This window comes from Podarcis erhardii, assembly GCF_964252035.2.
Source record: "Podarcis erhardii genome assembly, chromosome: 10".
Lineage (NCBI taxonomy): Eukaryota > Metazoa > Chordata > Lepidosauria > Squamata > Lacertidae > Podarcis > Podarcis erhardii.
In genome coordinates, this window is record NC_138500.1 from 13,657,931 (window position 1) to 13,670,708 (window position 12,778).

General features: G+C 45.9%; 1 protein-coding gene and 1 long non-coding RNA gene across 6 annotated transcripts in view; one reads left to right on the forward strand and one right to left on the reverse strand.

The window, feature by feature from the left end:
• The window catches only part of LOC309352041, an 802,957-nt gene that overhangs the window by 477,318 nt on the left and 312,861 nt on the right, over positions 1 to 12,778 (forward strand). The window lies entirely within an intron of this gene.
• Positions 1 to 12,778, reverse strand: part of SOX5 (SRY-box transcription factor 5) — a 767,649-nt gene that overhangs the window by 467,927 nt on the left and 286,944 nt on the right. Inside the window, exon 1 of one of the 5 annotated variants that reach the window (XM_081879780.1) lies at positions 7,311 to 7,497. The exons of the other annotated variants lie outside the window; for them this stretch is intronic. The gene's annotated coding sequence lies outside the window, so the exon portion shown is untranslated. Of the gene's footprint in view, positions 1 to 7,310; positions 7,498 to 12,778 lie in introns of those variants that run through there. 5 annotated transcript variants of the gene reach the window in all.

Here is a 12,778-nt window from a genome sequence, read left to right on the forward strand (position 1 = left end):
GGGTCATGTGGCCAGCATGACTAAGCTGCTTCTGGCGAACCAGAGCAGTGCACGGAAACACCGTTTACCTTCGCGCCAAAGCGGTACCTATTTATCTACTTGCCCTTTGACGTGCTTTCGAGCTGCTAGGTTGGCAGGAGCTGGGACCGAGCAACGGGAGCTCACCCCGCCGCGGGGATTCGAACCACCGACCTTCTGATCTGCAAGTCCTAGGCTCTGTGGTTTAACCCACAGCACCACCCGCATCCCAGATTTCAGTGGTATCTAAGTGCAACTAACTCAGTCTGCAGCCAGCCCAGGAGCAAACTGAGCTGCAATATTATAGGCTGCCCTTCTGCACTGTCTTCCCTGCCAGTTCAGTGAGGATTAAATCAAGTGGGCCATGCAGATGATAGAGAACTGAATGTCGACCCAGATTTCTCCAAATGTCAACTCAGTGTGCAGCAGCTGCGATAAAGACAAATTCCATGTTAGAGATCATTAGGAAAGGGGATTGAGAATCAAAACTGCCAGTGTCATAATGCCGTTGTACAAGTCTGGGATGCCAGCACACTTGTTGGAATATATCGTGCACCGTTTTGGTCTCCCTCAACTCGCAAAGGATATTGTAGAGCTGGGAAAAGGTGCAGAAGAGGGCGACCAAAATTACTAAGGGGCTGGAGCAACTCCCCCTATGAGGAAAGGTGACAGAGTTTTGGGCTTTTTAGGTTAGGGGGAAAGGCAAGTAAGGGTGGCAGTGAAAGAGGTGTATAAAAACTCTATGCAACTTAGAGAAAGGGAATAAGGATATGCTTCTTAGGATATAATACCAGAACCTGGGATCAGCCAAAGAAAGTGAACAGTGGGAGATTATGGACAGACAAAAGGAAGTTCTCCTGTGGAATTCAGGGTCGCAAGCTGCAGTGGTGACCACTGCCAGCTTGGATGGCTTCAAAAGGAGATTAAACAAATTCATGGAGTGATCAATGCTGTCAGTGGCTACCAGCCACCATGGCTATACATTAACTCCAGTAATGGAAACCTTATGCCTCTGAATACCAGACCCTGCAAGTGTCCTTATTTTCCAGGGACAATCTCAGATTTGAAGAAGTCTTCCAGTTTCTGATTTGGTCCTGGAATGTCCTGCTTTTCCTTAGGACGTCCCTATTTTCATCAGAGAAATGTTGGAGGGTATGGAGATTTGCAACTCCTGAGCTAAGGAGATACAACCTTTAGAAGACATCTGGAGGCAGCCCTGTATAGGGAAGTTTTTAATGTTTAAAGTTTTATTATGCTTTTATATAGGGGGACGTGGGTGGCACTGTGGTCTAAACCACTGAGCCTCTTGGGCTTGCTGATCAGAAGGTCAGTGGTTCGAATCCCCACGACGAGGTGAGCTCTCGTTGCTTGGTCCCAGCTCCTGCCAACCTAGCAGTTCAAAAGCATGCCAGTGCAAGTAGATAAATAGGTACTGCTCCAGCGGGAAGGTAAACGGCATTTCCATGCACTGCTCTGGTTTCGGTGTTCTGTTGCACCAGAAGCGGCTTAGTTATGCTTGGCCACATGACCCAGAAAAACTGTCTGCAGAAATGGACAAACGGCGGCTCCCTCGGCCTGCAAAGTGAGATGAGCGCCACAACCCCAGAGTCGTCTACGACTGGACTAACTGTCAGGAGTCCTTTACCTTTACCTTTTATGCTTTTAGATATATTGGAAGGCACCCAGAGTGGCTGGGGCAACCCAGCCAGATGGGTGGGGTATTATTCTTATTCTGGAATAGGACATCCCTATTTTCATTGGAGAAATGTCAGATGGTATGGAATACAAGTTGTTGGGGAGAGAGCACTGTTGTGCAGATGCCTTGAATTTAGGCTTCCCACAGGTATCTGGTTGGCCGTTGTGAGAATGGGATGCTAGACAAGTTGGCCTTGGGTCTGATCCAGCAAAGCTATTTTTTATGTTTCTGTGCACTAAAATGATTCTGCTGGAAAACCTGGCTACAAATGCACCCACGGAAAGGCACACTAGGAAAGTGTTTTCCAAAGTAATTATTCTTTACCACATTATTGCTAATATATGATTTCGCAAATTGATCTGCATTCTGCATGAATGTGCCCTTCTATTAGAAACAAACACATGCATGCATATCCCAATTTACTTCCCTACACTCAACACATTTTTCAGTTAACAGATTTCAGAAGCGGACAAGCTACTTACACAGCTGAGGGTTTAATTTCAACAACCCCCCCCCTTTTTTTCTTCCTGTCAAATACAAACTTTGCCCAAAGCTAATTTTATTTATGATGAATATGATCAACTTACTTTCACGAATCATTGCTGTACAAACCTGAAGGAAGAGATGGTGCTAATGTGTGAATAATTGTTGACACAATTAAGCACCCAGCTCTATGCCTGTTAAACAGCTTCCAGCAGTAAAATTCTCCAGTAGTTTAAAGGGATAGTCAATTCATTTCGGAGTGCAGAGAGAAAGGGGGAGTTCTTTTACTGACTTGGTGTTTTGAGGGGGTTCTGAATGGGCCCATATATGGTACCTCAACTCTGCATCGCTGAGAAATGGGGTCTCGCCGTGGAGAATGGCTACATATTGAGTCAGACGCTTACCGTTTAGAGACTCAGTAAACAGAAGGCTCACCCCTTGACCTTCCTTTGCACAGACTGTCTGGTTCATAACCTGCCAGGGACTTCCGCCTACCTAATGACCTCTTTGTGAATTGGTGGGATTGCTCTAAATTAGCCTTCCTTCCGACAGCCTTGCAAAAGGAAGGAATCAGCAGCCTAGTCTGGATTGCAACACGAAGCTGGCGGGCAAGTGGACAGGGGGTTAGGTGAGTGCTGTTGTGATGCTGAAATGAACTCTCTTAGTTTGAAGCAGATCAAAAGTTGTGGAAAAATAAAAACTCTCATTTCTGCTCCAGAAAAAAAGAAGAAGTCTCATTTCTGCTCCAGTCTCTGTTGGGCAAGGTTTCAGAAGTTGATGAACTTCTCACGCTAGTGACGGGGAGAACAGTTAGTCCAGTCCAGCTCTCTCCACACATTGCATGCTTGTTGACCGACAGCCTCAGCCAAATTGCTAGGTGAATGATATGAACAACGTCCATGCAAAGACCACTGAATTCCAAGTTTTGGGCAAAACATGTAATGTGAGTGAGGAGAGGTAATGCAGAACCCAGGGCCATGAAAAATCCTGTATGAAATAGCCAGTTATCTACATTCTCTCTCTCTCTCTCTCTCTCTCTCTCTCTCTCTCTCTCTGCCATGCCCTTAAATGCACTGGATTCTGTCATAGTCTAGCCTGGGAGTGGGGACCCTGAGCTGGTCAATGGATCAGATGGTTATCTGCCCCACCCCTCATGAATCAAATGTGATGGCTGGGTGGAGTCACTCACTTGTCCATCACCTGCCATCACGATGACACCAGAAGCCCTCTTTTTGCCTTCAAGTGTCTTGTAGAGCACTTTGAAAGGGGCTTCTCCTGACCTGACAATCAGATCTACACACAAAAACACAGAGCCCAAGAAGTTCATGGTACCCTTATAGGTAATGAGAAAACCCTGGCCAAGTTCAGAGTGTTGCACTAGGGCCCAGACATGAAGTCTTGTGCCCTGCTGGCAGAGGATAGTGTTCTGCTTCAAGGATGAAGAATCCATGGCCCTCCAGATGATGCTGGACTCTATCAACTCTCGCCAGCCTTGACCATTGGCCATTCTGGCTGTGGCTGATGAGAGTTGGAGTCGCACAAGACCTGGAAGTCCACAGCTTCCCCATCTCTGATCCACTTGGAGGGTTGCCCGATTTAAAGATAAAAACTATAAGGAGAGACAGCTGGAGCTCTGAATTTTTTTGTATTTATTGGCGGAGGATTATACCACTTAAAAAAAAAATCTCAAAGCAGTTTATGTAGAAACATATACGAATACAACAACAACAACAATGTTGCTCATCAATGGTTTGCAGCTGAACAGCACATTGGTCCCATCCTTCCCCCATACAGTGAGATGTATGGGGTTTCTATTTGAGCTGTAATCACTCTCACAATGCACTTACATCAGAGGGTTATTGCAACAGTGAAATAAGGGGCTGTGAACAATGAACACCACCCTGATGTCCTTGGAGGAACAGTAAGATAATAATTGAATAAATAAAAACCTCAAAGACCACCTCTTGCTACAAGAACCTACCTGGACTCTACAATTATCATCAGAGGTCCTTCTCTGTGTGCCTCCTTCAAATCAGTCACAGGGCTTCCAAATAATCCTGGGTACTGTAGTTTACTCCCTACAGGAGAAGGATTCCCAGCTCCTTTAACAACTACAGTTCCCAGGATTCTTTGGGGAAAGCCATGTGTGGATGTGCCCATTGTCACAGCTTCTTATGCACCAGGTGAAGACATTCCTATTTTCCTGGGTTTGGGAGTCTTAACACTGATTGTACTGCAATATCATTTATGTTCAATTTTTGGTGCTCATTTTTTTTAGTGTGGTGGGATAGAAAGCATCCTTTTCAGGCTTGTTGTTGTACGAACACCTTTAGAAACCTTTTGCTTCATTTTAGGCTTATTCAGTGTATCTGCTGTTGTTTTTTTAAAGTTGCCAAGTTTATTGGAAGCTTAAAATATTCTGCAAGTCGCTTTGAGACAATTCTGTAGCAAGTGACAAATAAATATGGGGAAAGGCTGTATGTAGCTCAGTGGCAGAGTTTTCCATGAAGAAGTCCCCGGGTTCAGTCCCTGAAATCTTCAGGTAGAGCTGGGAACATCCACCTGCCTGATGCCCTCAGAGGCTCCTACCATTCAGAATAGAGAGAACTAAGCTAGATGGAACAAGGATCTAACTTAGGACAGTCTCCCATGTTCCTAATAAAGAAAAAGAAGGCAAAAGAAGCAAGGCTGTGCCACTTCAGCTCACAAACATACACCGAACCTTTAGCCTCAGAAAATGTGACGTCCCAACTTCCCTGTGAAACTTGCAGCCTTCTGGAGAATAAGATGACGAGACTCAGTGATGTGGTCCAAGGCCACATCTGTGTCACAGCCTGCATCTGAAAATTCCCATTAGAAGCAGAGTTGCCGTGTCAGTTCTGGAATCAGATGCCAATGCTGGAATTATGACCCATGTGCCACTGTGCCAATTTGAGACCCAGCTCCTGGTTCCTACAGGGGCCGTTTTTTGCTGCCAGCTCAAAGGGCCATTGGATCCAGCAAGTCTGTATTTTGCTCATCATAATTAACTCATTAGAAGTGCCCTCAAAGTAGATAGAGCATCTTTGTTTGCAATCCAAAACTGATGGGAGCATAACTATTAAGCTAAGAGTGTACTAGATCATTGGGAAGAAATATACCACCAACCTGCCAATAGTAGGGATATATATATATATATATATATATATATATATATATATATATATATATATATAAAATTATACCCTGTGCAATTTTTCTAGAAAAAGAGGTGCCAGAACACACCATGAACACCTCCGTCTTTCTCTTAGAATGGTGATGCTGCCCACCTGAGAGGTGCCAGAACTGAGTTCCGGCTGGGGAAAAACAAAACCTTGTTTACACCTGATATGAGGCAAATGTAGACCTTTGAACTTGCTGTTGTTTGCATGTGACCTCCTGCTGGCATGCCGGCTTTCTCAATTGTTCTGCCAAAAGTCCTGCGCATAGCAATCAAGTCTTCAGCATCCAGTTCAAAATCAGCAAAACTCTCCTCGCCATTTGTCAGGTTATTGGAGACTCCATACAGACCACTCTCTATGAAGCATCAGAAACATACAGATCATCCCACAAGGATAATTTTTAATCAGTTATTAGGGAGTTTTCTTTTCTTTTAAGTCACTGATAATGCTTACTGCTTGCTGAATGGTCAGCAGTATTCACAAAGAAAGGTGATGCAGTCTATAAGCTAAGAGAATGGGATATGAATCAGTAAGGCTCAGGTTCAAAACTTTCCTGTTCTAGGAACCATGGTATGAACTTATGGTACCATGAGGCCACCACCTTGCTGCAGCTAAGCAGGTCTGGGTCTGGTCCATGCTTGGATGGGAGACCACCTAGGAAGAGCCGTGTGTATGTTACTTAGACCTACACTGGCTCCAGCACTTTTCTGAGTACAATTGAAAGTGTTGGTGCTGGCTTTTAAAGCCCTAAACAGCCTCAGTCCTGTATAACTGAAGGAGCGTCTCCACCCCCATCATTCAGCCTGGGCGCTGATATCTAGCTCTGAGGGTCTTCTGGTGGTTCCCTCACTGTGAAAAGTGAGGTTATAGGGAACCAGGTGGAGGGCCTTCTCGGTAGTGGCGCCATCCCTGCGGAACGTCCTCCCATCAGATGTCAAGGAGCTAAGTAACTATACAACCTTTAGAAGACATCTGAAGGCAGCCCTGTATAGGGAATATTTTTTTATGTTTAATGTTTTATTATGTCAGATGGGCGGGGTAAAATAGTAATAATAATAATGTTTCCAGGATGGAAGAAAGGTAAGATAAGAACACAAGCACAGCCTGTTGCAAGTCTCTCATCTAGTCCAGCATCATATTCTCACAGCAGCCAACTAGATACCTATGGGAAGCCTGTAACCAGAACCTGAGTGCCACATTACTTTCCCTTCCAGTGGTTTACAGTAACTGGTATTCAGAGGTATACTGGCTCCAACAGTGAAGTGAGAACACAACCATCAGGGTTAGTAGCCTCTGATGTATAGGTAAGAAAATAATTTTAAAAGAAATAAAAAGAAACTTGCTTAAGCAGCCATTCTTTCTAGGTCTCAGTTCCCCCACTCCCCCAATCTTCGAGAAGGGGACTATAGCAGTTCGAAAGCACGTCAAAGTGCAAGTAGATAAATAGGTACCACTCTGGCGGGAAGGTAAATGGCATTTCAATGCACTGCTCTGGTTTCGCCAGAAGCCGCTTAGTCATGCTGGCCACATGACCCGGAAGCTGCTCCCTCGGCCAATAAAGCAAGATGAGCGCCACAACCCCAGAGTTGGTCATGACTGGACCTAATGGTCAGGGGTCCCTTTACCTTTACCTTACCTTAAATAGTTGTTGTGAAGATGCTAACAATATAATGTACCTGATGTGCTTTGAACAACCGAAAGCACTGTTTAAATGTTAAGTATTATCAACACTGGCCCACTGTGTCTTCCAGAGCAGACAGCAGACTTTTCACACTTTCTGCCTGAGAATGGAGGGAAGCAACAACTGTTGCATGCATTATGCAAGGGCAGAAACACAGGGAAGACTTCGTCTCCATTATATCACCCACATCTTAGAAACCCTCCCAGCAACACTTTTGCCAAGACAATATTACCTGGGTGCTTCTTTTTCTTCTTCACCTGTGATAATGCGATGAACTACTGAGCAGCGTCACTTGCCCCAGACTCTCTTCTTCTCGCCGCTTTGTTTTTCCCAATCCGTCACAGGGGACAGCGGCAGCGGCATGAGGAGCCCAGGGAAAGCGAGAAAGACGGATGGAAATCCCACACAGAGTGCGCTTTCTCTCCCCAGACTGGCAATTGCAGACTCTCTTGTCAAGCCAAGGCCTCGCTAACCCCAGGGCCCGTCCTTTTCTTCTCTGTAACAAATCAAATTTTGCAACCCAACCTTGCCACATCATTTGAGCGTATTGACACAATTGGGACTTCAACCCCAATTTTGCTTTGTGTTTTTCAAGTGGGGTTTACATAAGTAGAGAACAAGATAAAGCACGCACAATACATCGGGGGCCCAGCTGAGCGAACAGTGAACTCCACGGTCTGCGTATCTGGAAAGCAAATCCATGGCCATCTCCAACCTGCTAGCAATGTTTAAGGGGCCTTCCACCACCACCCACTGATTTTTTTTTTTTGAAGGTTGCTATCTAGAATAATAATAAAGGTAAAGGGACCCCTGACCATTAGGTCCAGTCGTGACCGACTCTGGGGTTGTGGCGCTCATCTCATTTTATTGGCCGAGGGAGCCAGCATACAGCTTCCGGGTCATGTGGACAGCAGGACTAAGCCGCTTCTGGCGAACCAGAGCAGTGCACAGAAACACCATTTACCTTCCCACCGGAGTGGTACCTATTTATCTACTTGCACTTTGATGTGCTTTCAATTTGCTAGGTTGGCAGAAGCAGGGACCGAGCAACGGGAACTCACCCCGTAGCGGGGATTCGAACTGCTGACCTTCTGATCAGCAAGTCCTAGGCTCTGTGGTTTAACCCACAGTGCCACCCGCGTCCCTAGAATAATAATATTACCTTGGAATTTTGTGGAGCTTCCTATACCAGGATACCAAAGATTAATGGGGGTGTGCTTTCCTTGGCATCCACTTTTAATTTATTATTATTATTATTTTGCCTTCTTGCCTCACTCACAAATTCTCAACATAGGGAACTGCTTTGCATCTGTAAATCCCACCTTGTGAATTTTGAACTCACAGGGAACACTATGGTCACATCTGCACCATAGGTTTACAGACCCTCCAAGTGTCCCTAATTTTCCCAGGACAGTCCTAGATTTACAGAAGTCACCCTGGTTAACTCAAGCACACCATTGTCACGCCGTTCCCAAATCACACCACATTTCATATATCTTCCAATGGTGAAACGATTTCACCATTTACACAGACCTCACTTGACACTTCACTGCAAAAGAGGTGTCCTATTTAGCATCAAGAAACAGCATTATAAAGGTCACACGCATATTTCCTTTGGATGAGGTAGCTTCTAATGACAAATGCAAATGTCAGAAGATCCTAGCAAAACTGCATTGTTCTTGTGTGGAAATTCCGAGATTCCTGAGTTAGACTCCATGAGTCACTGGCATCCAAAAGGTAAAAATGGAAATTCCTGGAAAATGTAGCTGATGGGGAATATTTTGCTCTTTAATACATGTGATCTGTTAGAGCTGAATTAATAAGCTATCACTAAACAAAGATCGTTTGGATCTCACGAACTGGATTGTCATTCTTGTTAAGTTAAATAAACCCAAAGTGGTTAACTAAGGAAGGAAGGAAGGAAGGAAGGAAGGAAGGAAGGAAGGAAGGAAGGAAGGAAGATCCTGGGGCTCAAGCTTCTGTAGATATCATGTTTTCTAGACAAGTAGGTTGACCCTAACCAGTTGATCACATGAAAGGTCAACCAAGTCAAGTGGTTTCCTGAGGTCCAGAAGCAATCAAAGAACCACTAAGTCAGTCTTGCAAACTTGACTTTCACTGGGTGTGAGTTCCAGCCCACTGAAGGCCAATATTCATTACTTCCCATGAGACCACGATTTGCACCAAATGGGTGTACGGCCCAAAATCTCATGGCAAACTTTCCAAGTGTCCCTATTTTCCAGGGACAGTCCCGGATTTACAGGAGCCATCCCAGTTTCTGATTTGATCCCAGAATGTCCTGCTTTTCCTTAAAAAGGTAAAGGGACCCCTGACCATTAGGTCCAGTCATGACCGACTCTGGGGTTGAGGCACTCATCTCGCTTTATTGGCCGAGGGAGTCGGCGTACAGCTTCCGGGTCATGTGGCCAGCACGACTAAGCTGTTTCTGGCGAACCAGAGCAGCGCACGGAAACGCCATTTACCTTCCCGCTGGAGCGGTACCTATTTATCTACTTGCACTCTATTTTCATTGGAGAAATGTTGGACAGTTGCAAAAAAATGTGTATACCAGGCAAAAGTTCATATTTATATTAGGTGAAATTTGCACTTAACCTCTGATGAATTTTCATGAGGATTTTAACAAAAGAAAAGAATTCACAGACCAATGTGAGGAACCGAACTGGAAAAACGAGAAGCTGGGAGCAACAGAAATTGATTCACCCCCCAGTCACAACCTGATCAGACTATCTGAACCACCAGTGATTTGGCTAACCTAAACGTGCCTCTCAAAATTGTCTTCAGCAAGAATGCCAAGTCATCTCTTCCGCAGTCCAGCAAAAGTTTCACCACTTGATTCCACTGGCTGTATAAACTGATCTTTGCTTTCATGCATGTGTTTGAACCTTGGAGTCTGAAGCACATTCTACCTGCCAGCTCACCTTGCACGCCATTGTCATCTCTTGGCCAGTTTTCAAATCACAAGAAGACTCTCTCTGGCACTCTGGGGTTACCAGGTTTCCTAAACAACTTCCTGCGAAAGGACTTACTAAAAAGCATTTTCGACATCTGAATAATTCACAGCCAGAGCTTGTCTTCATCCTACTATTTAGCTATGTCTTTAGAAGACGAAGGGGAAGGGGGGAAAAACACACACACACACAATTCTAATTAGTTGGTGTTTGAAGATGAAACGAACTACTGTGCTTGAGTATTATTATTGCAATGCCTGGGGCACCATCTCCAATTTGCTTCTCAGAAAACTGAACATGATCCAAGAGCAGTTTGCACAGGAGCCAAGGCAAGGAATCCCAATTACTACCTCTGTGTTGTCAGGAAGCTACATGGGTAAGCCAGCCCTTCCAATAAACAAGCGTCACTCCCCACCCCAAGGGCAACACAAGACATTTGGCTGTCTGTGGTGAGGAATAACATGGCTCAGCCTCCTAATCCTTCTACAGGTGACCAGATTGGCAGCTCAATTATACTTCAGCATGGGCAACAGGCTAGCTTACGGTTTGCTCAGAAGGCCACATGGAACGCTCTATCATCATAGAATTGTAGAATTGGTAAGGACCCCAAGGGTCATCAAGGCCAACCCCCAGCAAACTCAGCTAAAGCATCCATAGCTGATGGCCATCCAACCTCTGCTTAAAATATGGTTACCAGATTTTTTTCCAATGAATCTGGGGACACTTTTCTTTTTCTTTCCTCTTTTGAAGCTGAGTAGCAACAGGGAGTCAGTAGTGGGGATGGTGAGTCAAACGACCCTGGGCCCAAGCACACATGCATATTGTATAAATGTGCAAAGCCCTTCTTTTGCACCCTGTGAAACATAAATGCGCAGAGTTTTTAAAAAACTGGGCGATGGTGCACCGCCCACTCGTGACTCCCGAGCCTTCCCCGATCTCCTACCCACTTCCCCCTTTGTTTTGACAGATCGGGGGAGGCTCGGGAGTCACGGGTGGCCGGCTGTTGCCCAGGAGGGGTGCAAGGCATGCGGTTTCTCTGCCAGGCAAGGTGCAAAGCCCTTCTTTTGCACCCTGTGAAACATGAATGCGCAGAGTTTTTTTAAAAACTGGGCAACGGCTGCCCACCCGCAACTCAAAACAAAGGGGAAAGGGGGCAGGAGATCTGTACTGCCGGACATTCCCGGTTCTGCTCTGGCAGTGGCGGTGGCAGCGGCAGTCAGCAGCCTGGAGCCAACCTGGTAGTGCAGTTGGCTCTGGCTTGCTTCAGGAGCTGCTCGCTGCCATGGCGCCCGCCATTTTTCCTCCCCAGAAGTCCCCATATGATGGGTTGCGCACAAGACACATCATATGGGGACTTCCGGTGAGGAAAAATGGTGGGGACCATGGCAGCGAGCAGCTCCTGAAGCCAGCCAGAGCCAACTGCGCTACCAGGCTGGCTCTGGGCTGCTGTGGCTGCTGCTGCCACGTCTCCCGGGGACAGATTTGCAAATCTGAGGACAGAATTTGTTCGGGAACAGATTTGCAAAGCTGGGGACTGTCCTCAGAAACCATGGACATCTGGTAACCCTAGCTTAAAAACCTCTAAGCAAGGAGAGTACACAACCTCCCGGGGGAGACTATTCAACTGTCAAACATTCATAGCACCTCTGTAGCATTTCCACACACAAAAATAAAAGGAAGGGCCATAGCCTGGTGGTAGAGCATCTGCTTTGCAAGCAGAAGGTCCTAGGTTCAATCCCCAGCATCTCCAGATAAGGCTGAGGGAAAATCCCTGTCTGAAACCTCGGCAAGCCACTGCCAGTCAGTGTCAACCATATGAAGCTAGATGGACCACTGAACCTAACTCAGTATATGGCAGCCTGCTGTAGTTCCTAAGCATTTCCCCATTACCTTATTTTGTAGACAAGCTTACAAACAGCAGCACTCTTTGACGGGAGGAAAGCCAGGATTTATTTATTTGTGTGTGTGTGGCACATGCTATGTTCTGAGTTTCAAGTCTGGCAAAGCTCCCCGTGTTATGAATTTTTTGGTTTCTCCTCCTGACTTCTTCCCTGTCACTACAGTGAGTTTGTTTTTGTTTGGTGTTTTCAAGCACGGGTTGCGGTCATGTCTGTCCCGTGCGCGCCACTTGCTCAATCGCTCGCTCGCTCTGTTTTGAAGCGCAAGTGGCTCATTCCCCGAGTCTCATCGTTGCTTTTTGGCCCAGTCTCCTAACAGGAAATGCGAGATTTATTTTATCTGGCTTGAACGACATTGTTCCTTCCTGGCTACTGGTGTTACTTCGCTCTGAATAACATGGCTTGGTGCTCACAGCTACCTAAGGTCAAAGCCAGAGGGTAATAGGCACATTTAAGAGCAGCAGGAAGCAAAGGAAGAGAAAGCAATGGGGAGCGTCAGGACATGGGGGTGGCAGTAAGAGGGGAGTAGCAAAGACGCAATGAAAGAGCCTTCTCTCACAGCTGTAAAGTTGCCACGGTTAGGAAAAAGCAATGTGTGGTGTAGTAGCTCTGGCAGCAAGATCCTATATATGTTTTCTCAGTAGTTTCCCATTGAATTCAATGGGTTTTGCTTTCAGGTAAGGGGGGGAGAGATGAAGCCAAGTAAGGGAGGGGGGATGATGTAAACCCACCAAGTGTCTCTATTTTCCAGGGACAGTCCCGGATTTACAGAAGTCGTCCCAGTTTCTGCTTTTCCTTAGGATGTCCCTATTTTCACCAGAGAAATGTTGGAG